The 27,515-nt window shown below is 45.6% G+C and overlaps 1 long non-coding RNA gene across 1 annotated transcript in view; it reads left to right on the top strand.

Annotated features, from left to right (window-relative positions):
* The first annotated feature begins 21,362 nt into the window (after positions 1-21,362).
* LOC132222946 (uncharacterized) overlaps positions 21,363-27,515 on the top strand; it is a 36,060-nt gene continuing 29,907 nt past the window's right edge. Inside the window, exon 1 of the long non-coding RNA XR_009450339.1 lies at positions 21,363-22,084. This is a non-coding gene — a long non-coding RNA (uncharacterized LOC132222946). The remainder of the gene's footprint in view (positions 22,085-27,515) is intronic.

Below are 27,515 nucleotides of genomic sequence, written 5' to 3' on the forward strand. Positions count from 1 at the left end.
CCAAGTCCACACAAGAGGGTGGAGTCAAAACCAAACCAAACCAGGTTAGAAGTGATTTCTATCTCTGCCAGAGGAGCTGTGTGTGACGCTGGCCCTGAGCCAACTTGAGAGCCGGATGCGGGCGTGGGTGTCCTGCTGGTGCTGTTGTGACGGGGCATGCTGGGAGGTTTTTCCTATGGATCTGCAGCTAGAGATGCACAAAGTCCAGAGGGGAGGGGTGGGTGTGGGAGCTCCTGAGTAGGCAGAGAGGGCCTCCCGCTGGGTAAGCTGACTTAGGAGGGTCAGGAAAAGATTGTTGTGCTAACTCCTGGAAGGCTAGGACTGACATCGGAGTAACTGTGCTGACCAGGTTGTACTCCGGGTTCTTCTCTTGAATGCCCCTTGTCATGTTTCTGTTCCAAGTGTTATGCCCCAGCTATCCCCTGAAAGGACATACATTTAATTCAGAGGGAGAGGGAGGATATAAATGGCCCTTACGTATACGAAAAGATGCTCAAAGTAACTCAATAAATGAGATGAAAAGTAAAACTCTGTAAGATCTTTGTCATGACAGACTGTCAAAATCCCCAAAGGCTGACAATATATACACCGTTGGCATGGCTACGTACAAACAGGCGCCTTCATGCAATGCTAGTGGAAATGCAAAATGGTTTAATCCCTTTGGGGGGGAATCTAAAAAGATGGAGGACCGGCCCTTTGTACTCTGAAGTATGTGGAAATTTGCCCTGGCTGGTTTGGCTTGGTGGATAGAACATCGGCCTGCGGACTGAAGGGTCCCAGGTTCGATTCCGGTCAAGGGTACATGCCTGGGTTGTGGGCTCAATCCCCAGTGGGGAGTGTGCAGGAGGCATCCAATCAGTGAATCTCTTTCATCATTGATGTTTCTATCTCTCCCTCTTCCTTCCTCTCTGAAATAAATAAAAATATTAAAAAAAATAAAGTATGTGGAAATTTGCTAAAGATATACCCAACAGATTTAGCAATCTTAACAGTAGTCACAAGGACTCACATTGGTCTAACTCAGAATCCTTAGCAAAGCGAATGGTATAGAAAAGAAAAACAAAATGGATTCTTGTAGGTCTTCTAAGTTTTGTTCAAATCTGTATATCAGTGCTTGAGGGCATGCGCAGATAAGAGTCAACATAGCCAGCCTGAGCTGCCACCCTTAGACTCCATGCTCAGACAAGCTTTCAGGGTCATGGAAGGATGGGCTGAGAGGGACCTTTAAATAAAAAGAAGCCCAGGTGCCTCCCTGGATATGTGATATAGGAAAGAAACTCAATCCCATGAGAAGATCAATGTGAAGGTTAATTTCATGTGTCAACTTGGCTAGGCTGTGGTCAAACACTAGTCTAGATGTTGCTGTGAAGGTATTTTGTAGATGTGCTAAACATTTACAGTCAACTTTAAATAAAGAAGATTATTCTCAGTAATGCCTCACCAAGTCAGGGGAAGCTCTTAAGAGCAAAAATGGAGGTTTTTAAGAAAAGAAGGAATTCTGAAAGATAGATAGATAGATGAAAGAAAGAAAGAGAGAGAGAGAGAGAGAGAGAGAGAGAGAGAGAGAGAGAGAGAAAGAAAGAAAGAAAGAAAGAAAGAAAGAAAGAAAGAAAGAAAGAAAGAAAGAAAGAGAAGAAAAACAGAAAGGATGTTTCCTATTGGTTCCATTTCTCTGAAGAATCCTAACTGATATGATTGGACTCATTCTTGAATTGTGTGAATAAAGAATTTGAAATGAACTAATGAGAGGCTAGGAACCAAATCTTTAGCAATTTCCCACTCTGCATAGTAGGGAAAGAAAGAAGGAGATGGAAAATGGCAATTGACAACTTCAGATAATTTGCTTCCCACTTGGAAGTTCACAATAAAAGTCCTTCCAGGAGGTTTTCCTAAATCCACATACCTCACATCCAAAGATGGGATGAGTTCTCAGCCTACCTATATAAGTAATGCTTAGGCCCAGCCAGTGTGGCTCAGTAGTTAAGCACTGAGCTATGAACCAGGAGGTCAAGGTTCGAGGTCAGGGCACATGCCTGAGTTGTGGGCTCAATCCTCACTGAGGGGCGTGCAGGAGGCAGCCGATCCATGATTCTCTCTCATCATTGATGTTTCTCTCTCTCTCTCCCTCTCCCTTCCTCTCTGAAATCAACAAAAACATATGTAAACAATTTTAAAAATGCTTACAAAAATTTCCTGTTGACAGGCTATAAGCATAAGGTGGACTTCTATATCTATACAGTTCTTGAAAAGATGCAATACTAGTAAGTAGGTTATTCTAGCCTCAGAGGCAATGAAAAGAATTATGGATGACTCAGTGGAGAGAACTGTGCAGATGAAAAAAAAAAAAAAGTACATTTTTTTACATCCTCTGGGCCATAAATAAGCAAATTAAATCAAAACTCAAAAGGCAAACATTAATGAGGGCAACTATTTATTAATAATATGGAATAGAATTTACAGTCTTATTATTTAAAGAGGTCATAACATTCAGTAAGAAAACCCCAAATAGTTAAATTTAAATGCACAAGGACTCTACCAGACAATTCTCAAAAACAGGTTATATGAATGGCTGGCAAACATTTGAAAATATGTGCAATACAATTCAAAGAATGCAAACTGAAGCATGGACACAATGAGATTGAATTTTCCACCTAACAAATTGGCAAAAATAGAAAAAAATAAAACTACCCGTGATGGTGCTGACAGGAGTAAGTTGCCTGTTGGAAAGCAATTTGGCAATACCTAAAACCTTGACTTAGTAATTCCTCTTCTGGCAATCCGCCTAAGGAAGACTGAATGACAAAAATGTTTTACGCAGCATTATTTAAAATAGCAAGAAACTGAAGTATCTGGACAAAGGGAGGGGACTGGTTCATTCATTTAGTTATTCAAGTACTATACTTATTGAGTCCCTGCTATGTGATCATTTCTTAAGACTGCTAAACAATGACTAGTTGTTTTAGGTGTATCTTCTTTTACAATGTGGGAATGTGGCCAGGCCACATGACTCAGTGGTTGAGTATTGACCTATGAACCAGGAGGTCACAGTTCAGTTTCTGGTCAGGGCACGTGCCTGGGTTGTGGGCTTGATCCCCGGTGGGGGATGTGCAGGAGGCCACCAGTTGATGATTCTCTCTCATCATTGGTATTTCCATCTCCCTCTCCCTTCCTCTCTGAAATCAATAAAAATATATTTAAAAAATAAAATGTGAGAATGTGGGTAGAATTTGTATAAAAAAAATAGATGTATATGATTCATAAGCCTATATATGACTAGAGGCCCAGTGCACGAATTTGTGCACAGGTGTGTGTGTGGGGGGGGGGGGGGGGTCCTTCGACCTGGCTGGCAATTGGGGCCAATCGGGGCCGTCTCACCCAATCCCAGACTGGCTGGCTGGGGGAGGATGGGGGCAGAGACGGCAGCCAGCTGCGGGGGGGGGGGGGGTGCACTGATCACCAGGGGGCAACCTCTACATTGAGCATCTGCCCCCTGATGGTCAGTGCGTCGTCACAGTGACCAGTCATAAAGGTCAGGTCGGATTGGGTCATTTAGGCTCTTATATATATATAGATTATGAATGTTTATACCATAACTGGAAGGCTACATAAGGAGTTCACATCAGAGATTGCCTTTGGTAAAGGAGCTGGGTGAGGTGTAGAAGGAAAATTACTTACTATACTCTTTTGTACCATCTTGAATGTTTAAACATGTGCATGGATTTTGTTAGCACTGTGATAGTGCACAGTGTGTATCTGATCCTATTTGTCACAGGCATGTCTTGAGTTGTTTTCAAGTGATTTCATGGGTGTCTCATCTTCCTGAATGTAGAAAGCTCTTCAAGAGAAGGGACTGCTTCATATTTCTTTGTATTTCCCCATAGTGCTTAGCACAATTTTGGCACCTAATGGGTATTTAAAAATATGTGAATAGAAAATAATGTAATTTGGTGCTCAAATACCCTGAGAGTAAAAGTTAAAATCAATGACTCTGGATACTGCTTTAATGCTGACTGGTGTATTTTAAAGCATATTACTTATATTTCATATCGTAGTTTGCTACTCTGCCAATAGGGGAAAAACAAGATAATTGATGACATTCTTTAGTGAAACTTTATATAGAGAAATGCAAAATTCCCTTTTAATTCCTGTGTATCCACATGTAATCTTAATAGTTAAATTGACTTAAAGACCTCAACAGCAAGTAAGGAAACATAGACAGTCTCAAGGTTTTAATTATTGCAAAAAATAAAAATTGTAATATAGGGATTGTTCATTTGTAAGAGACTAGGTTTGTTCTCCTATATGTTAGGAGTCTGTAACCTACAACAATTCCTTTATCATGAAACACGGTTTTATTTTGCTTTATTCTCCTCTATATGAGAAACAGATAATAAGTTGTGTTCAGTGAATTTTTTTCATTTTCTACAGTTTCACAAATGAATGATAACATCAGTTGAAAATGGAACCTCATTTGGTATATTGATTGTCTTCACCAACTACATACACACACACACACACACACACACACACACACACACACACACCCATAGCCATTTATTTTCATTACTGGCTGAAGAAATTAACTGGCAAACTACCAAAGGGAGTATATGTCACTAAGTGAAGTTCCTGAAATGCAGCTCTTCTTTTTTTTTTTTCATTTCTTTTTGCCAGCAACTTCCGATTATGAGATAGCACATTCTCTGCATTGCACAACATTAGACGGGTCAGGACTGTTCCAGAAGGTACAGACAACATTCGGTACAAAGTACAAATCAGGGACAAGCTTGAGGACGAGAAGGAACTATTGAACAAAGGACCTGTTTTTGCTTCTGAAATTCCCAGGTGGAATTAGTTTGATGTTGAATGCTGTTGGTGAAAAGGCTGGTCCAGTGTGAAAACAGACTTGGAGATAGAGGTGTAAATAAAGTCCTGAGAAGGACCAGGCTCAGTGAGCAAAGTTCTCCCAGCTGGTCCTTGCCAGTTTGGCTCAGTGGATAGAGCTTCGGCCTGTGGACTGAAGGGTCCCAAGTTCAATTCCCGGTCAGGGCACATGCCCGGGTTGCGGGCTGGATCCCCAGTGGGGGGCTTGCAGGAGGCAGCCAATCAATGATTCTTCCTCATCATGGATGTTCCTCTCTCTCTCCCTCTCTCTCTGAAATCAATAAAAACATATTTAAAAACAAAATAAAGTTCTCCCAGGTTGAAGGGGACTTGGCTACAAAATTCCATAAAGAAAGGAAACCCACAATCTGGCTGGCGTGGCTTAATGGTTGAGTGTTCACCTATGAACCAGGAAGTCATGGTTGCCCGGGTTGGAGGCTTGATCCCCAGTATGGGGCATGCAGAAGGCAGCCAGTCAATGATTCTCTCTCATCATTGATGTTTCCTTCTCTCTCTCCCTCCCCTTTCTCTCTAAAATCACTAAAAGTAATTTAAAAAAAAGAAAAGAAAAGAAACCCACAGACCTGCTGGAATGCATGGTGGAAAATTGGAGATTTTATTAAATTAAAAAATATAGAGTAAGATCCCAGTACAACAGTTGACAAATTGCCCATTGCCGATTGCCAGCCTGAATGGGCAGCCCAGTAAGGTCTGGAGAGTATGCCTTGTCAGTAAGGGATAGAGGACACACTGTTGTATTTATTGGGGCTTCAGCAGTATTTCCTTCAATAAGAGGAATAAGAAGGAAAAAAAAGGGGGTTAAGAGGAAGAAAAAGGAGGAAGAGAAAAGAAAACAAGGAAAAAGAGAAAAGATGAAGAAATTCTCACTTCACAGAGCATAAAAAAGGAATGAGGATGGGAAAGAGGAAGAGGTGGAAGTTAACATTTATAGATGTCATCTCCTCTCCTCCTCTGTACAACCCTAAAGTGGTATTGTATCACCATTTTACAGATGGAGGGACAACTCCCACAGCTGTGAAGGAATAGCGCTGGACTCGAACCTGACTATACTAATTCCCCCTCCTTTCTGTAGGAAAACTTTCAAGTCAGCCAAGAGGACATTTGTGAACTATGATTTGGCCAATTGGGATAAGTGTGTTAAGGGAAATCAGCATTACTTGCAAAATTGTCGCTGTAATGTTAAGTTAAATTTCACCTTTGGAAAAGAGGTCATGAAGGGCATGGAGAAGCTTTAAATGCCTTTACATCAATCCTGAATACGTGGGAACGGAATTTACAACCAGTCATAATGATAATGATAATGACATGCCTTAAGAAAAACAACTGGATTAGTTTATCCTGCAAATAGAAACCTGAAAAGAGGTATAATGTTTAATGGTTTTAAAATATATATTTTTTCTGGCCAGTGTAGCTCAGTTGGTTGAGCATCTTCCTTTACCAAAAGGTTGCTGGTTCGATTCCCGGTCAGGGCGTATACCCAGGTTGTGGGTTTGATTCCCGGTACGGGAGGCAGCTCTGATCAGTGTTTCTCTCTGTCCCACACAGGGGATCGAGCCCACAACCCGGGCTTGTGCCCTGACCTCCTGATTCATAGGTTGACGCTCAACCACTGAGCCTGGGTAAGCCAGGCTTTTAAAAAGCCTCCGACAGCAGTGGCTTGGAGAGATGAAATACTATAAAGAAAGGAAATCTAGGAAAACGTTCATTATAGAATCTCAGTGGAATATAGGTGACTGTTCGCTGCATAGTTCTTTCACGCTGTTCTGTATGTTTGGGAATTTTCACCATAAAATGTGGGGGGAAATCAATGACTTGATATTTGCCACTGTCAACCAATTTTGGTTAAGAGGAAGGCCAATATAAAAAAGGTTTCTCATCCATCCTGGCAGAGTGCATTGGGGGGAGCGGGGGGGGGGGGGGCGGGGGGGAGGATAGAGGGACAGGGGCTCAGTGTTGGTCAGTGTTGGCATCTCTTCTGGGAGGGATTTCATGAGGGGCCCAGCCAGGGCTGGCAGACAAAGCCAGGCAGAGGCAGACATCCATCTGTGGGCTTTTTCTACCAGGAACCGCTCGCTGCCCTAAAAGCTTTCACCTCGGGGCAGAGAAATTGAGAACTGAGATGAATGAAGTGGCCCAGGTCTTCTCGCAAGAGAAACACCTACGGTAGGGAGCCTAGGAGAGCCCCATTCCATTCGTTTTCTCTCTGTTGGCCCACATGGCCCTGAACTAGAAGCAGTGCCTCCAGCTGCGTGAGTCCCAGAACCAGCCCAGCCCCTGGCACTGCAGGTCCTTCTGGAAAAGATGACAGGGGCATATTTGGAAAAGCTCGCTGTGTGTTTTTATTGCTGCTGCTGCCATGCGGATGCTTTTTTTTTTTTTTGCTTGCGCTGTTCTCCATGTCTCCATAGGATTCCCTCCTGACTGCAGCCATTCTATGGAGGAAACTCTAGCAGTAATCTATGCAGTGCTGGCCTGGAAAGGGGAAAGCGGGGGTGAGGGTTGGGGGGGTGGGGGGGGGCGGCCATAAACTCGGCTCCCTCCCTCCCCCATACCCATGACATAAGGGATCTCAGAGGGGCCTACAGAGCTTTGCAACACACACACACACACACACACACACACACACGCAGATTCATTCCGCCAGCTTGTCAGAGCTTCCGGTTTGAAACAGCCTAATCCGGCATCACAGGGGACTGGCGAGATACATTATGGCACAGCCCTTCAACAGAAATGCACGCAGTTCCTTTAAAAAGCACGAACGTGCTTCACGTACTGACGAGTAATTTCCAAGCGACATTGTCAATTAGAAATGAAAATAAATAGAAAAACAGAGTGGTGCCCATCGTGTGGTTAAAAATATAGGATGTCTCCCCAAAATGTATAATATACATTTGAGTTGATAGCTCAGTTGATGCTTCTTTCTTTTCAGATTTAACCCGTTGGAATTAATAATTATTCAGAGTGTGTTTACACTTTTTGGGACACCCTGTATATACCTCTATGGTCATACGTGCAGAATATCTTTGGCTGTGTGTACAGAAAAAAAACTGTCAGGGGATAGAGACAGGGCAGGGGTTAAGATGAAGAATCATAATCACTGGATAAAATACGCTTTTTGTGTTAGTTGACTTGTTATCATGGATATATTTTTCTATTTTAAAAAATTACTTTTACCTAGAAAAAGTAGAAACAAAACCACACTCTTAAAGCAACAGCATCAGAACTATAGTCTTAAGGCTGCCCAAGCTCCTTTTTAAAAAATATATTTTCATTGATTTCAGAGAGGAAGGGAGAAGGGGGAGAGAGAGAGAAACATGACTGATGAGAGAGAATCATGGATCGGCTGCCTCCTGCACGCCCCTAACTGGGGATTGAGCCCACAACCTGGGCATGTGCCCTGACCAGGGATTGAGTCCTGACCTCCTGGTTCATAGGCTGATGCTCAACTACTGAACCACGCCAGCAGGGCCAAAACTCCTTTTTCCGACTGACACGAGAGTCCCAGATAATTAACATTGGGCCTGAATGTTGAGGGTTGGAGACCAGCTTATAGCAGATATTAAGGGCCTGCTGGGGAGACCCCACCAGCCTCCCCCAGGGTCTGTTCTGGAAGCCCCACCACCAGTGCCCCAAAGCAGGTTCCCTTGGGCATTAACAGCCCTAATGTCAGGTTTCCAGGCTCCTGGTTTAGTAAGAGGGGAGGAAAAGAAAGGGGAAAACCCAGCCAGGTTGCAGCTTGCAGTGAAAAGTGTGGCCATGTCACACTGTGGGTGTTTCCAGGGGCACCTTTGGCAAGGGGTAGCAAGCTATGACATCACACTCGCTAGGACTCTGACACCTGAGGGCACTTGACCTTAAATTTTGATGACAAGCCACCTGGGTTGCCCATCCTGCTTCCACCATTGACTGGCTGTGGGACTTGGGACATGACAAATTTTCTAAGCCTCAGTTTTTTTCATTCAAGCAGTAGGAGGGAGAGTGGGATGGGGGAGAGAATACTGCTACTAATGATGTCAGAAGGTTGTTGCTAAAATTAGGCTTTCAATAAATGTTGTCTAGCTTAGTAAAAGCGTGGATTCTGGAGCTAGACAGCCTGGGTGTAAATCATAGCTATGCCATTCACTAGTTTTGTGACTCAGTCTAGTCATCTGTTAAATGGGCATAATAATAGTACCTAAATCATAGGGCTTTTATAATCTATAAATCAGTTAACACATATAATATACTTAGAATGGTACATTGTGTATAGCAATTTTTTGAGCTGGATAAGGTCTTCACCGCACTTTTTATTTTTAATAACAAGGAACTGTGGTCCAGAAAGGGACTTGCCCAAGGGCGACTATTCCTTAGTGACAGAGTCAGGAATTAAAACCCAGTCTCCCAACTCCCATTGTAAAATGTTTTCCATTGTTTACTTTAGACCAAAATGTGTTCTTCCATTCTGGTAATACAATGAGAAAGAAGTGAGCAAAAACCTGTTGGGAATCAAAGAAAATGCTACTGGGTTCAAGTTCAGTTGTGTGGCCACAGCCCAGTTTCTTCAATTCTTGAAACCTCCTCTTCCTTGGGACTAGGTTGAGGATAATATGTACCTGGTAGTGGTGATGTGGTAAGTGCTGTTGTACATGTAAGGTACCAGGCGTGTAGTGTTTCTCAGTAAAAGGTAATATTAATACCAATTAATAATAGGTGATGGGATAGTAGGATCCCACATCTACAGATAGATGGCTTTTTTTATTTCTTGATCTTCCAGGGCTTGCAAACTGACTTGATAATTCCCAGTGTGGATACTTACTAACCATACAGGCTCATTTCGGTAGCAATTATTTTAAAAACAAATCAGAAATGACAGCATAAGCTCTCAAATGTCAGAGGCAGGGACAAGATGGTGTTATGACATGTGCCTATGAAATAACACAGTAAATAAGGTGGTTTTCTCAGTTGGGTAGTAATATTTCTGATCAAAAGTAGGTGTGGCCACATCCAGAAAATGCAAATTAACACCACAATGAGAAACAACTCCACGCCCACTTGAAGGGCTAAGATTTGAAAGACTTGATGACAGATAGCAAGGATGAGTAGGGATGAGGCATCTGGAACCCTCATGCACTGCTAGCCGGAGTGCAGAATGGTTAGATCCCTTTGGAAACTAGTTTGGTAGTTTCTTAGAAAGTTAACTATAATCTTACCATGCTAGTTATCTGTTGCTGTGGGACAAATGACCCCCAAATTCAGTGGCTCAAAATAGCATTAATCTTAACCTCTAATGCAGGGGTGGGCAAACTTTTTGACTCGAAGGCCACAATGGGTTCTTAAACTGGACCGGAGGGCCGGAACAAAAGCATGGATGGAGTGTTTGTGTGAACTAATATAAATTCAAAGTAAACATCATTACATAAAAGGGTACGGTCTTTTTTTTTTTTTAGTTTTATTCATTTGAAATGGGCCGGATCCCGCCCGCGGGCAGTAGTTTGCCCATGGCTGCTCTAATGGTGTCTATGGGGCAGAAACTGAGACAGGGCGCGTTTTGCTCTACCTCATCGGGGCACAGCTGGAAGGCGGAAGCCAGGTGACAGTTCCTGAGGGCTGGTTCACTCACAGGTCTAGTAGATGATGTTGGTGTTGGCTGGAGGCTTTGTCTGGAATCCCCACACAGTGGCTTCTCCCTGTGGCCAGGCTTCCTCACAATACTGTGCCTGGGTTCCCGGGGCACGCCTCCCAAGAGAGGAGAGGGAGAAAGGTCGAGGAGATAGGAAGAGAGAGATAAAGGCATCCCTGAAAGCAGGGATCATACCCATTTTTACGCCCTCACAACAGCTTCAGCCTGGTAAGCAACCTTGTCATTTATTTTTTAAAAATATATGTAATGGATTTCAGAGAGGGAGAGAGAGAGAGAAACATCAGTGATGAGAGAGAATCATGGATCGGCTGCCTCCTGCACGCCCCCTACTGGGGATGGAGTCCGAAACCCGGGCATGTGCCCTGACCGGGAATGGAACCGTGACCTCCTGGTTTATAGGTCAATGCTCAGCCACTGAGCCACACCAGCCGGGCAGCAACCTTGTCATTGAATAAGTGGATTTTCCAAAATGGATGTGTTAACCCATGTGATGGTTAACTTTATGTGGCAACTTGGCGGGCCCGCAGTGCACAGATAGGTGGCCAAGCATTATTCTGAATGTTTCTGTGAGGGTGTTTTTGGACGAGATTGACATTTCAATCACTGAACTTTGAATAGACCAGATTGTCCTCCATAGTTTGGATGGGCCTCGTCCAATCAGGTGAAGGGCGGAATAGTACAAAGATTGAGGTCCCCTGAGCAAGAGGGAATTACGCCACACGTGACCTTCAGAATTCATGCTCCGGTCTGTCATTTCACTCGGCAGATTTGGGGCATGACAGCCTCCATAAGTACATGAGCTAACTCCTGAAAATAATTGTATCTATCCATCCATCTGTGCATCCATCCATCCTGTTGGTTTCTTTGTTCGAACCTTGACCCCCCATTACCAAAGCCATGGACTTCCTGTCCAGGACTTTTTGCCCTTGGTTCGTAACTTCAAATGAGATTTTCATGCAAGATTTTTCCCGAGCTGCTTCCTAATCGTAGACAATGTGCCCCTAATATACAGCGTAATGGGGGCTGGAAGGCCTTGCAACAAGGTGGCAATTCTCTGTGGTTTCCCGAGGAGACGTGACCAGGAGCCATTACATGGCTCATCAGTAATCCGTTGCAAAGAAGCTGCGCCCATCAGAGCAGAAGTAAATCTTTCATGACCGGAAAATGCGAATCAACTCAAGTGAAGCGGGGTCCTGGCCACGTACAAAGCTTAATTACGTTTTTAACTCCATAAATGGATCCAACTAAAGATGCTTGAAAATACCCCACTTCCTGCCTGAACCAACAGAAAATTCATGATCAGAATGCAAGGTGTTAAGAAATGATCTGGAATTCTTAACGGTGTCTCTTGCACGGATGTGAGCTTTATTTACACTTTTGTGTCAGCTCTACGTCCACGTTGCTCGGTTTGTTCTTATCGAACAAATCCCAGAAAATTCGAAACTTTCCCCCTAGAAGAGACATGGAGTGGGGGGTGGGGGTGGGGAAATCCGTACCATACGTGGCTTAGGTTTCTCGCCCTGTGGAGTTTGGAAAAACACTTCAGCCCCAAGGACAAAAGCTCCCTTGTTTAAGCGCTTGCCCAGCTGCACCTCAACTAAATATATCCTGGGCACAGTGTTTCCACTCCTCCACCCTCTCCTGGAGCCAATCACAGGGTGACAAACAGCTCAGGGGCCCCTCGGGACTGGGCCTTGGGAGGCACTGCCTGGGTTACCATTTCACCTTCCCCTCCAGCTCAGGCCTGTGCGGTGGCTGCCCGCTTCCCCCAGAGGCCGCCTGAGCCACTGTGGGGAGAGGAGGCCTCAGGGGTTAACTCGGCCGCCTCCATCTGGAATCCATGCACCACCTGGGCTGACAGCATGAATGACTCATTGTTTCCCCTCTGAACGGTCTGAGGAGCGCTCCTTGGTGTCAATAACAGAGGCGAAGTAAAATCGCCTTTTCCCTTTCAACATAACCCATTTTCGAGAAGCTGAGAAAATTATAGAACTGGAAATCTGGGGAGGGTGTTTCTCCCACGGCAACTGTAGCCACAGTTACTGCTTTGAGTTGGTCTGTGGGGACAAAGGATTTAAATTTACTGTCTACCCAGAAAGAGACCTAAAGCCAGGGGAGGGGGCCTTTTCCTTGCAGCTGTGTGCCTGGCCTATAACACTTAGCTGACACCTCCGTTCTGCCCAAACCTGCGGTCGGACTGGGTACCACCCTAGATTCTATTTTACTCACGTCTTGCAGAAAGAGACATTTTGACGGATCATTTCCCATAGCTAAATATAGACATGTGTGCCTTTCAGTCGTATATGTCTTTCACATTCTGATTTCTAAAGCAGCGTATTAATAATAAGCACCCCTCCCACACCTTAAATGTTCCTGCGTGGTGCCCTTCCTTGATTTCAGCGATTTCTCAACTTCCTGGGAAACGGGACTGGGAGATTTGCCTGCACTGTGGGAGCTTTTGCTTTTCATAAATATATCTCAGTCCAATAGCTTGAGAGGCAGGCCACATGTTTCCCTACCTGTCTGCACGTGATTTATATACACCGTATTTTCAACTCAGGTTTCTCTGACTGCCTCCTATTTACTTACATGTTTAGGTGTTTCAAGGAAAACGTTGAGAAGGAGGATGTGGGAAAATAAATAAATATGGGAAGGGAAGGATCCAAGGCCTGTCTAGATTCAGGATCTAACTCCAATGTCGGGGGTGTGGGAGTTAGAACTCAAATGAAGAACACGCAGTGGAGAGTTCTTCTCGTCACATTAAAGTGACAGCCCTGAATAGATTCCAAGTCACTGTGACTTGGAATAAAGATGAGGGCACTTGATCCTGAAAGAAGAGGGAATCTGCACAGGATATGGAGATTAAGTAGAGTGCTTAATAAAATGGCAGTAAATGCCTTTATTTTAATGGGTATCAGTCAGTTCAATGGCCTTTAAATTTCTTCAGGAAGATGAGACTGGTGTGGCTTCGGCTGATTTCTTGAGATATACTGGGGGTGACTCTATCCCATGGATGGAAATTCATGTAGAGCAGTGGTTCTCAGCCTTCTGGCCCTTTAAATACAGTTCCTCATGTTGTGACCCAACCATAACATTATTTTCGTGGCTACTTCATAACTGTCATGTTGCTACTGTGATGAATTGTCATGTAAATATCTGATACGCAGGATGGTCTTAGGCGACCCCTGTGAAAGGGTCGTTCGACCGCCAAAGGGGTCGCGACCCACAGGTTGAGAACCGCTGATGTAGAGTCTGAATTAGAAAGAATCAAAGTTACAAAGGACATGTCTCTTTCCTTCAAACCTATGCTGTCATTTAGCACAGTGACTGTCTTCCTTTGGTGGTCAGTATCCTTAAAACCAAATCAGGTATCAAAATATTTGCACTAGCCCCTTTGAAGCTACTGAAAACCGGCAAAGATAAAGTATTTCTCTGGTTTGTTAGACCAGGCACAATTATTGCAGCATGCATAGGGAAATGGCAATAATCGAAGCTTTGATTTCTCACAGCTAACCACAAATAAATGGTAGTGCTCTGAATGAGCCTGTTTTACATCATACACAGCCTGTTTGCCAGTGAGTTTCCTTAGCGAATGTTAGCTGTTCAGGATAAAATTGAGGATTGGCTAAAGGTGATAATTTGCGAAGTCTCTTTAAGTAGCTGGCTTTAAAAGTTTGGAATCTTAATCTTTAGCTGAACTTCCTCCTTTCCTCAAACAGCTTTTGAGTATCTATCCTAAGGGTCAAAACCTCAACTATCCATGGGGCCAGTAAGATAGCCTAATAAGCAAAGCTAGTGGATTTAAGAAAAATGGAGATAGGCATGTTTTATGTGCCTAATAAACAGAGACAACTTTTCATTCTCAAAGGAGGTTTCTTTACAAAGTCTTGCTTTCTCTCTTTTGATATTGAGAACTATTTTACTCCAAGATAAATATCAGCGCACACTCAATCTAAGTGACACCTCATACATACGTAGCCTCAATGGGGAAGCAATAGGGAGTGGCAGAGACTGCAGTAAAGTGGAGAGCTGGTGTCCCAGCTAAGTGGCACATCTCCGCACTAGGCACCTGATGCCATGGGGAACCAGGCCTGGGTTGGGGCGGGGGAGGGAGGGCATATCTTATTCTTCAAGAGAAGTCAATGACCCTGATTCTTATGTAAATCCAGATTTTAAAATGTGACCTGAAATTTAAAACAAATATTTAAAAAGAGACAACCAAAATAGTTTGGTGAGCTGGATGAGACCTGTAGATCACCGGTTTGAGATCTCAGATCTACTCACCGAGGCACCCTGATGTAAGACGCTAGGAATACAAAGATTTTTCTTAAAAAAAAATCTTGACTCGCAAGAAATTTATGAACTAGTACCTTAAACATGATGAGCCGTGTATGTCATCGTAGGGGGAAATGACCAAGTGGCCTGAGAGCACAGGGGAGACCAAATTAGAAGGAGGTGAGTGAGTGGTCAGGGAGGAGGGTCAGAGAAGGATCCAGAAGGAAAGTATAGCTGAGCTGTCCTGCTAGTTGGGCCAAGCAAGCACAAACTGGAGGAAGGTGGTCCAGGCTGAATCACGGAGGCCACCAGCAGGCCACGCCTTTTGTCGAAGCTAAAGACAGTAGAGCCAAGTGGTTCTCCCTGTCAGGCAACTCTAAGGCTGTGCCATGAAAAGGGAGGAGAGAAGGCTGAACTGGAAAGACCATCAAAGCCAGTCGTCCCTTTGGCAGATCTGAGATGCATTCTCTTGGTCTGGTGCGGGATGAACATTCACTCAGCATCTGCTAGGAATTAGGTGTCATTTCAGAGAAACCACGAAGTAAGAATCTGAATCAGAATCAAACATGGAACCCTCCACTCTTGGTAATACCATTCTGGCTTCGTACTCCGTGGCTGTGGGAAGGGTGGGCCAGTGAGGTACAAGTTTGAACGCAAGCAGACTCTGAGGAAAGAGCTGGCCCGAGTTGTGTGCGTATCCTGCGTCCGGTAAATGCAAATCTAAATACATAAACAAGTACCCGCAGTTCAGAAAGGGAAAGAGACACACCCCATCCCTTTCTGCTAGCATTTACTTTAGAAAATTTGTGATGTAAATTTTTTTCTCTGCCCCTTGGAGCAAGCTTTTCTAAAGCTAAATAAGCTTCTTACCAGCTTAACCACCCAGGGATTTCTTTCCTAATGACCTGGGAGCCACCTCTTTGAAATGTAATCACCAAGGAAGGGAACATCCCTATCTGTCAGCTTCTGTGGGAGAGTGGGGCTCTAACTTTGGTTCCAAATTATAAACCTTCCCCCTGTTATAAAAATACCAGTTTAGTTTTTCTTCGGATAAACTATTTAGCTAACAGATAACCAGCTACCAAGGTGAATTTACAATGAACTATGGGTGATACATGGCGATGCCAAGTCCTCTTAACTGAGGAAGAGTTATTTATCCCGAGAGCAGGTATGGAACAAGGTGGGGTGTCTGCTTGGCTCTAAGGGCCAAATATCTCTGCCCATCATGTCTTGGCTTAATGCCTATTCAATAACAAAACCGTTTTCTTTCTCTTCCACTTTTGTGGAGAGGTTGTTTTTAGGTTGGCAGGCGCTTTGGTTTTTAATTCTGTTCCCCCAACACCTGTCATGAAGGTTGGCTCGGTGTAGGGTTTTCAGCGCAGAGTAGGGTAAGCATCTAATCTGCGCCTAGGTCGGATGCAAATGTGGGAAGTCTATTCATAACAAAGCGGAACTACTTCTGGGAAAGAGACCTCCACGCTCCCCCCACCCCCGTCCCCTCCCAGTGCTGCAAGGAGAAGACATGGCGTTCTCTGCGGTATTTACAGAAGCGGGGAGACCGCAGCGGCAGCGGCACAGGCGGTCCTGACCGAGTTTGGATCTCAGCTCCGTCTACTAGCGGGGGTTCTGGCACTTAGGGAACCGCCTGGTGCCACAGTCTCCCTGCCTGTAAAATGTCAGACAGAATGGGGGTGGGGGGGTGGGCGGTTATGCACCTCATAGCGCAGCGCTTGGCAGAGTAAAAAGCCTCCACAGTAAATTGTACTAAACAGTGTCATTTTGAAACTGTTTGTCGTAGGCAGAAACGCTTCTGGGACACAAAGTTGAATAAAATATAGTGCCTCTGCCCAGAGGAATTTACAATCTTATAATAAGTATAACGATACCATAAGATTAATGTGGGTAAATAGGAGAATCAGGTACTTGTAAAGGAGAGGGGACTTCCAGGTGCTATTACCTAATGGCGTTCCCCATAATTACATGGTTTATAGTCCAGTTAAAATCTCAGGACTGCTTTCTGAGCTAATTTAAGAGGAAAACCCAGAATGCTTATCCAAAGAAGTGAGTGTAGCATCATCGACTTTGAAGCCAAAAGCTCTGCCACGGAAAGGCTCGTAAGAGACCATGGCTTACACCCCCGAAGCCCTCTCTGAGGTTTCTGCCATCCAGGCACCCTAACCAAAAGGACTTTTGTAAAGTTATAAAAGTAAGTGCATATCGCCATTGACGCTCCAAAGCCAGCCAGACAACTCTTGCTTTCTGCGAAGCTCCGGGGCGTTCAAAGGGCTTTGTTCCTGACGCATTAACACAGGACTGGGAAGCCATGTTGGGAACAATAGGGCTGTGTGCACAGAGGTTGAGGCGGCGGTAACCAGGCAACGGGATGCGCAAGCCCACTGCGCAGCCGCACTCCGCTGCGCCCAGCGTCAGCCAGCCCCGTGTGCAGGGCGGGCGAGGAGGTCCCTGGAAAATTACAGAGGCTCCTTTTAAAGACACCCGCGCATTTTCTGCCCAAAGCTCCTGCTCTGGTCACCCAGCAGCGGTTCTCAACCTGTGGGTCGCGACCCCTTTGGCGGTCGAACGACCCTTTCACAGGGGTCGCCTAAGACCATCCTGCATATCAGATATTTACATGGCGATTCATCACAGTAGCAACATTCCAGTTATGAAGTAGCAATGAAAATTTTATGGTTGGGTCACAACATGAGGAACTGTATTTAAAGGGCCAGAAGGTTGAGAACCACTATAGAAATGTGAAGCTGCGGTCTCCATTTTACCATCGGAGAAGAAATAAAATTAAGTTCAAAGTCAACTCCCAAGGCAGGCCTCGTCTATAATTAGGCAAATACTAGGTGTACCGGTTAATAATGCGGATTTTTTCAATAGGTGGAATTACACATGTTGATATATATATATATATATATATATATATATATATATATATATATATATATGCTCCTTCAGATGACCACTTCTTCTGATCGATGGCGCACACACTTTCTGAGCAGCAATTCAAAACGCACAAAGACGTGGAAAATTGGGTCTCTGAATGGTCTGCCTCAAAACAAGAAAAGTTCTATTGGGACGGTATCCACAACTTATCTGAAAGGTGGGGGAAATGTGTAGCTAGTGATGGACATGACTTTGAATAAAACGCTTTTGATGTTTCTCTTGAAATTATCATGTTTTCTTTGGTTACAAAATCCGCATTTTTAAGCAGTTGAGTGTCAATCCGCATTATTAACCAGTTTAAGGGGCCACAGGACGGGTTCAGTATGCATCAGGTTTGTCTTTTACTTTAATGGTCAGTTTATACAGAATAATCTATGCATTATTCCTGTTTCTTAGTTGTCAAAGAACTTTTCTTCATGTTAGAAGCTTTTATGATTCACAAGTTAAGCCGTTGTTTATTGCTCTCTTTTCTGAAGGAAGAAATAACAAAATTCTCCTGGCTTTTGCAGCGTAAACACTTAGGCTATATTCTACTTCAGTCCGTGGGTCCGCAGTTATTCCCCTTACCAAGCAATGTTCACTAGAAGCCATCCTGCAAACAGCTGGATGAAAAGGGAATACTGCTGGTCCCGAAATCAAGCTCTTGAACATTAAATGTCTCTTCAGTCCATTTCAAAAGATAAAAGATCGTCCTCCTCTCTGTTCTTCCTCTAATGGCATTTGCTCCATGGCAGTTTCTTTTCCTTTTTTTGTAAACTGCAGTCAGGCACACCCATCCCCTCCTGCTGTGCTCAGGCTCTGAGTGCAGACACTACTGTGGGTGTCAGAAGGGAATTGTCATGAAATATGGAGGCGATGTTCCAGTCATATCAGGGCCCAGGCAAATTGATTTCCCACTTTCCTACTGAGCCATTTTCACCGTGCTTCTTGGCTATATTTAAGCCACATTACATCTCCACTTCAACACTCTTTTTACATCTTTTGCCCGCCCCCCCCCACCCCCCGCCCCCATGTAAATTCTCTCGCATTCCAATCACCACTTAGTAATTTCTGGTGTCGTTTCCGCTTTTGAGAACACAGAGCTGTGATATCGGAGAACTAAGCACGTGTTTTGCAGGAATCTAGACAGCTAGGACAGCATTTAGCCTGTAATTTTCAAGATTGGATGTCAAAGATGGGATGACATTGGTGATGTTATCTTACTTTCCAGAACCACAGGGAAAACTAATTACAAGTAACAAGCACAAAGTCATGTAGAGTTGTCATCTACTTTGAAGCTGCAGATTTCATGTCATGAGACCTGTGCCTTTGAAACAAAAATATTTGCAGTTGGTGCCTGCGTTTTTGGCCTCTGAGGTCATTTACCAGAGTAAGAAACTGAGATCTGAAAATGTCCCCTTTCAGATCAGATGATGCTTACAACTTTTAAAAGTCCTGTGGAGTCCTAGCCGGTTTGGCTCAATGAGTAGAGCACTGGACCGTCGACTGAAGGGTCCCGGGTGTGATTCCCATCCAGGGGCATGTAGGTTGCAGGCTCGATCCCTGGCCCTGGCCCTGGCCTGGGCTGTGCAAGAGGCAACCGATTGGTGTCTCTCTCACATAGAGGTTTCTCTCTCTCTGTCTCCCCCCACTCCCTTCCATTCTCTATAAAAGTCAGTGGGAAAATATCCTTAGGTGAGGATTAATAAAAAATAAAATAAAAGTCTTGTGGAAAGCCTCATCTATAATAATAAAAGCATAATATGCTAATTAGACCAGACATTTTTCTGGACAACCTTCCGGACGAGGCTGGGGCTGCGAGGGAAGCCTGGGTCCCGGGTGCCAGAGGGAAGCCGGTGCCAGCAGCCTGTGGAAAGAAGGCCTATTCTTGCACGAATTTTGTGCATCGGGCCTCTAGTTTGTAATAACACATGATGGCTGCTAGGTGCAGGTGCCAGCGCTGGGTACTGTGGCGATCCCCTTTCCTCCACAGGGAAATGGCATTTTACAGCCCAAATAACACTTGGTGTCAGTGGCTGAGAGGAGCCCTACTGTTCCTGGGGAGAATCTCTGCAGAATAGAAATGGAAAGAAAATAGTGTATGCAGTAGAGACTCACACAGCATTATTATAGAGAATGCAGATGGAGTGACCTCACCTGAATTTCCCCTCTCAGAGCCAATTCGACTGTTAAGTGGCCAAGAGGCTACATTACTGTAAGTTAGAACCTCACTCTGATGGCTAAAATATTAAGAGTTGTGGAAGAAACCAAAGTGTGTAAATACGTGTAAAAGTATTAGTAAACAGAGCTGGGAGATTTTGGTTGTCTGTTTATTTAGTAAACATGATAAAAATACATAGTTCATAAAATTTTCTGTCTTGGTCTCAATGCAAGAAGACAGGGTTTGGGAATTCAGCCTTTGAGGTAGGGGTGTCAGATAAGATACAGGACATCTGGACAAATTAGAATTTCTGATAAAGGATGAATAATTTTTTTTTTTTTAGTATAAGTGATATTTGGGACATAGTTGCACTAAAATATTATTTATCAGAAATTTAACTATTTTTATCTTTAAGTATGATAATTGTACTTTTAAGGCCTTAAGGAGGACATATGTAATTAGGTTTCTTTGCCTGCATGAGAGTGGTAAACATGAAAAACATCCAGTTCAAAGGGCCAGGCCGAGATAGGAATGTGACTGACACACACAGCATACAAATATGTTGCCCCAAATAAGTAACAGATGACCACTCTGTGCAGCCCATCAAAATAGTATCATGCACGCCTACTCTTAACTTGGTCAATCATCCATTCATGCAACAGTTATTTATTGAATGCCTGCTATGTGCCAGGCATAACTTCTGGGAAGAGTACAAATTCTGGGAAGGTAAAAATCCCCTTCTATGGAGAGTACTTATTTTTGTCAGGTGGACTAACATGTAAAATTGTAGTAAATGACAGGTCCTAAATTTGATCAGAGAGCCATGGGAACATCAAGTTTATCTGACTAGGGCAGGGGAAAACCAGGCAGGCTTCCAAGAGGAAGTGGCTTGGAATGAAGGAGACTAAGCTGGTGAAATAGGAAAAGAACAATGGGGGGGGGGGGGGAAGGACATAGACAAAGGCAAGGAGCATGAGGGCATTGTGGATTTTTAAAAGCCAACTAAATAGGACAAACCAACAGCAACTACAAAAACAGTGAAAAGTCAGGCGTAGCAGGAACTACGCGGGGATTTGGAGGCGGCTGACAGGACAGGGTGGGGCCAGATTAGAAAGAGGCGTCTACTGAGCTCGGACTCCCCTGTGGGCGAGCAGAATAGGGTCAGGCAGTGGTGGGCGAGACTGATAGGAGACGTTTCCAATTCATTCTTTTTTTTTTTTTTTTTTAAAGAAAAGTGTGTGTGTGTAATCTTGTGCTGGATCTTTGGAACATAAAGAACACAATTCTTTCTTATTTCCAGCATTTCACCATCACCCACATTTTCCTTTCTGAGAAACAACTAAGGTGGTGATATAAAATAACAGACCTTGGGGGGGGCTGTGTCACACCTCCTTTGTCCCAGAGCAGCTCGTGTGTGTAAGCCACACCAATTCCAGCGACACTTGGCGGGGCGGGGAGCTGCTTTAAGGCTGCGTCATGCAGGGTGTGTTCCCCTCCCCCTCCGTCTGCAGGGGGGGGCTGCCCTAACCCTTGAACAAAGGCCGGAAGTGGTAAGCAAACTGCTGCACGAAGCGAATGCCTTTCAATCAAACTAGGGCTCGCCAGGCAAGATCTCCCTTAAAAGGAAACGCCCAGAGAAAGGCGTTCCTGCCGTCCTGGTTCTGGTGGGCAAGGCGCAGGAAACGTGGGGACAACATGCAATGGGCGCCGAGAAACAGGCCGGCGGCTTCCGGCAACGCGCCGCGGGGACCCTCGGGGATACCCAGGGCCCGATCCGCCTGGCACGTGCGGCGTCTGCTCGCTCCTCGGCCCCGGAGCGGCCGCGTGGCCTCCAAGGTTGGACAAAGATGACAGCCTAGTTACGTCCCCAACGCGCCTTGATCCCCGACCCCAGGGTCGCAGGGCGAGCCGCACCCTTCGCCGCCGCCATCTTGTTGTTTTCTTCCCGCCGGGCCACGTGACGCGTCCCTGCGGAAGCCCAGGCTCCCCCACCGCCCCAACTTCCGGCCAGACCGGTTCCAGCCGGCCCCTGCCTGCAGACGCGCAGCTGCCCCCTAGCGGCCGGTCACTTCCGGCCCCGCCCTGCCGGCCGCCATTTCCCTCCCCGGCGGCCGCACGTCAGCGCCCTGCAGCACGTCTGCGCCGTAGCGCGGCCCGCCCCGGCCTGCGCGCCCACGTTTTCTGTCGCGTTCACCGTGAGTCTTTGCGGGCGATGTAAACGTTAACCGCCTCCCACGTGCACGGAGGGGATTCCGGGACGTGGTGACAGGAGTTTCAGGTGTTTCTACCAGGAGCCCCCGGCCTTGGCGGCCTGCCCCCGCCCCCCAGCGCGTCCCGACGGCGCCGACCCCGGGTGGGGCTGGGGACGCGACCCAGGGCCCTCCCCCACGTCCTACCCCCCCTCCCCCCACGTGTCCTCACATGTGACAAAGCCCCATGGCTTCTATTCGGCCAGCACAACAGCCTTTGCCATGGAAGTTGTTGCGTTTATTAGAAGAAAACTTACACCCAGAGAGAGCCATCTGCTCCCGTGGCAGAACTTGCATGGAATCTCGGGCATCTGAGTTCCCACCAGGCCCCGAGGCCCTCAGGTGACCCTGCACATCTGCACCATCCACCAGGGGAGGGGGCTCCTCGGAAATGCGAACCCCGGGGCCGCTCCACGCCTGAGCTCAGACGCACCACTTGTTAACATTTGGCCACGTGCGCGTTATCATTTTTCTCTCGTTATATCAGCTGCAGAGCAACCTTATTTTAAAGTCCGAGTTTCGAGAGGTAAATAATTGCCCAAGGCTCTCAGTTTATAAAGGAGGGAGCTGGGATTTGAACCCAGGACCTTGGTCTGTGTGTCTGTATTACCTCCAATAAAAGAAGGGGGGGGGGAGAATAGCCAAATTGAGTTTGCCTAACCAGCGGTTCTCAACCTGTGGGTCGCGACCCCTTTAAGTACATCCTGCAATCAGATACTTACGTGACGATTCATAACAGTAGCAACATTACAGGTATGAAGAGGCAACGAAAATAATTTTATGGTTGGGGATCACCACAACATGAGGAACTGTATTAAAGGGTCGCGGCGTTAGGAAGGTTGAGAACCACTGAAACAGGTAAAGACAAGGGAAATGTGTGAAATGTCAGAAATCCTACAGAGCAGCTGACCTACTGGGCTAAGTCCCTCTCTTTGCAAAATATCGAAGCCAAAGGCTACTGTGTGACAGGTGCCGGGGGAGCTAGCACTCGGGTTTTGGGGCCAAAGTGTCTGCAGAGCCCTGAAGGGTTGGGGGCCATTAGAGGGAGCCCCTGGAAAAGTGAGAGCAATTTGCCAGGAAGGGAACTGAATCCTAGGTTTCTTTTAATCCTATTATATTCCAGTTTGGTTTTTTTTAATGCTTTGATATTCTTTTTTTAAAAAATATATTTTATTGATTTTTTTTACAGAGAGGAAGGGAGAGGGATAGAGTGAGAAACATCCATCAGCTGCCTCCTGCACACCTCCCACTGGGGATATGCCCGCAACCCAGGTACATGCCCTTGACCGGAATCGAACCTGGGACCCTTCAGTCTGCAGGCCGACGCTCTATCCACTGAGCCACACCGGCTAGGGCTGCTTTGATTTTCTTGAAACCTTCCCCCTCTCTCCCCTGACCTCTGTCCCTGGTTAGAGTATGAATGCCCCCGTTGGCACATCCCTTAGGTGATCTGGTGCTGGATCCCAGGGCCTCAGCGTTTGGTCTTCTCCAGGTGGCCTGGCTTCTCTCTCACCGGCTGGTGGTCTCATTCCTGCCCAGCTGACAGACGTGCTTCTACGTTTGAACGGTAGAGTCAGAGGTTCCTTTACCTTCTGGGCATTTCCACCTGGATATCTCAAAACCCTTCAAAGTGAGCCCGGCTGGCTCAGCTACCCACTCACCATGGAAGGTCCCAGCGCCCCTTCAGGTCCCTCCCATCTGCTGTCGTGTCTGAGCAGACACTGGGGAGCCAGCTCGGGCATTCCCCTTTCCTGCCCCCCCACCCCCGTGAGTTCCGGAACTTTCCCCTGCTGCTCAGTCTTTCCCCTTCATCTCCATTGCCCCTGCCCTGACCCAAGACACACTCTCCCTCCCTTGATTCCAGTGGTAGTTCCCTAACTGACCTCCCTGCCTCCACTTGGCTCCCTGTCAAAATGCAAAGCTGACCTTATCAATGCAAATCAAATCTAGCCGCCAGCTCTCTCTCCTGGAGGGGTTAGACACCCTCAGCGACCTCCTGCTGCGCTCTCGCCCAAATCGCCAGTGAACGTGGCTCCTGAGGCCGCTGCTCCCTACTCTTTGGGCTGCAGACACTGGCCTCCCACTGGCCTGGGAGCCTTCGACAGGCTCTTCCCTTTGCCCGAGCTGTCCTTTCCCACCCATCACCTCCCAGCTCCTGTTCTTGGCCTACGGCTCCTTCAGTTTTTGCACACGGCTCCTTCAGTTTTTGCACACGGCTCCTTCAGTTTTTGCACACGGCTCCTTCAGTTTTTGCACTCCCCCAGAACTTACTCTAAGGCATGGTATTTTATGGGCATGGTTCTTTGTCCGTTTCAGCACCTGGACCATAAGGTCCACGGAAAGGGACCGTCTCTTCCTTTGCTGATCCTTGTGTCCTAACTGTGGTGCCAGGCACATAGCAGGCTTTGAGTAAATATTTGTGGAAGGAATGCCTGAGTAAATACCGAGTAACAAATGGTGCTCAGTTCTGAGGACCCGTCTTAATAGCCAATAACTTAGCACCGTGGTCGCCATCTAGTGGTGACGGATGCTATCATACCCTGGGCCCATTCTCAGTGAGGGTCCTTAGTGAGCTCTCTCTCGCTGCACTCCTGGCACAGAAGGGAATCCATACTCCAGTAAGGAAGACCTGAACTAAATTAAATTAAATGCAGTTGGTTAATTCTCTTGACTCTCAGTAAACATTAACCAAGGGTCTGATTCTTTGACCACCCCAGGGATTTTTTAAATAATTGAGTCTTACCCACATTTATAGTTATCAGATCGATGCAGTACTCAGAGCGTGACCTGAAAGAGCCGCACTCACACGAGTTTCAGGACAAAGCCTGGACTTTATACACTGTTCTTCTCGGAGCCTGTGCACGTGCAGGCTTCCCGACAGTATTGAATCCAGAGCAAAGCCCTACTTCCTTGAATTCTCCCAAAAAGCGCCCAACACAAGCCCAAATCCCATAAGTCCTTTCTAATGTCCTGGTGCTAAGATGCCCTAATGTCCTGGCGGTAAAGCATATGGACTTCATGAAACTCAGTGTCACTTTCCAAAAAACAAAACATGTTCATCGTTTGCCCTTGAGTGAGGTGGCAGAAGTGGGAGCAGCTCTGAGATGTGGTTATGAATCCTGGCGCCATCACTTCCCAGTAGAGGGACTCTGGGCAGCTTGAGGATTCTCCAGTGTAAAGGGGGACTAATTGTATAGGACTGTGGGGTTTTTAAAATATATTTTACTGATTTTTTTTTACAGAGGGGAAGGGAGAGGGATAGAGTTAGAAACATCGATGAGAGAGACACACCCTACTGGGGATGTGCCCACAACCAAGGTACATGCCCTTGACCGGAATCGAACCTGGGACCCTTGAGTCCACAGGCCGACGTTCCATCCCAGTGATGGCGAACTTTTTAAGCTCGGCGTGCCAGCATTTTGAAAAACCCTAACTTAACTCTGGTGCCATGTCACATATAGAAATTTTTTGATACTTGCAACCATAGTAAAGCAAAGACTTATATTTTTGATATTTATTTTATATATTTAAATGCCATTTAACAAAGAAAAATCAACCAAAAAAATGAGTTCCCGTGTCACCTCTGACACGCGTCATAGGTTCGCCATCAGTGTTCTATCCACTGAGCCGAACTGGTTAGGGCAGGACTGTGGGTTTTATAAAGGCTGATAAACCAGAAAGTTTTGCTGTATATATCTAAGTCCTTACTTAACATTGTCTATAGCTTCTGCGACTTCAAGCAAAATAATGTACAATAGTGAAATCAATATTTCCACAGGCTAATTGCTGTAAACAAGAGTTAAGTTCTTATAGCATCTCATCAATGATACTACGAAATGATGCTGAATGAAACGACCTTATCCAACGACCTCCTGGTTGAAACCAAGCGCCTTTTGGGTCTGCCTCTACGACTTGTAGTGGGAACGGGATGTAGGGTGGGTGGAGAAGGGACTGCCCATCTTGGGTTGAAACATGGTAGGTCATTGGCCGTCCAGGGGCTTTTGATGGCTGCAGTGCAGGTGTCACCCCATCCCAGAACTGCACCAGGCATACAGCTCAAAAGATTTGCCAGTCTTGATGGAAGAATATGTAAATCTGACTCAATTCACAGCCTCTCTTTAACAGTTCAGTTGAAATTGCATCTAATTTAGGCTCATTCATAATTGTCACTGGTGTAAGTAACTGCAAATGCGGAGGAGCCCACCCCAAGGCCTGATAATTACTTCAGGATGAAAACCCAACTGTAGGAACATCACGGTTGCTATGACAACCATGTGAGAAGCCCGGTTGCCCACGGTTACCTATGTTACCAGATGTCAGTGGCGCTTGAGTCTTAGCTCTGAATGAGCCTCTGGAGCATAATGGGGAAAGGCAATAGGACCTGTATGAGTGGGTCTGAATGAAAGAATCTTCTAGCGCCCATGGGAATCTCTGACATTCTTTTTCTTTTAGCCCCGATGGGTTCATGAAGAGTTTATATCTCATTACAGTTGTCACCTTGGAGCCTGAGAGTCCTAAAATAACCCTTCCTCTAAAAGGCCTTTCTTTTAAAAAAATATTTAAAATTTAAAAATAAGTAATAGAAATATGAGGTTCAAGCCTGAAAAATGCAAAAGCTCTATGAGGAAGTTCTCCTTCCTATCCTTGCCCCCACTTATTCTCTCTCTCTCTCTCTCCCCCCCACCCCCCACCCCCCGTCTCTCTCTCTCCCCTGATTGGGGCCAAGGAATGAACCTGCAACCCAGGTACATGCCCTTGATCGGGAAGCAAACCAGATTCTGTCCACAGGCAGACACTCTAACCATTGAGCCACGCTGTCCAGGACTTCTTTAATTTGTTTTTACACAAAAGAATATATGATGTACACACAAAAATACATCATACACATTGTTATGCACCCTTCACTTTTCCTTAATATGTCTTGAAATTGTCTTATGTCAACCCATAAAACACTTCCTCAATCTTTTAAAAGTGCAAGGCATTCCATTTTATGGACGTGCCATTGTGTTCAGCCATTCCCTATTGATGGCCTGTAGAGTTGTCTTCAGGACTTTGCTATCTAAACAGTGGCGTCGACTAGCCTTACATTAGTGCCATTTTGCACGTGTGCATTATCGGTAGGACAGTTTGTCGATGTAGAATTGCTGGGCATGTGGACTTGTCATTTGAAATTGCCATTCAAAGATCTCCTATTGATTCCCATGCCCCCAGCAAGTATGTGAGGCCATTTTCCCACAAACAAACAAAGAGTGTTTTATCTAGCTTTTGGGTTTTTGCCAATCTGGTAGGTGAGAAATGGCATCTCAATGGGGTTCAAACTGCATTTTTCTTGTACGTATTTAATTGTAGTGAACTAGCTACTCATATGCTTTGCCTA

This window comes from Myotis daubentonii, chromosome 21, assembly GCF_963259705.1.
Source record: "Myotis daubentonii chromosome 21, mMyoDau2.1, whole genome shotgun sequence".
NCBI classification, from domain to species: domain Eukaryota; kingdom Metazoa; phylum Chordata; class Mammalia; order Chiroptera; family Vespertilionidae; genus Myotis; species Myotis daubentonii.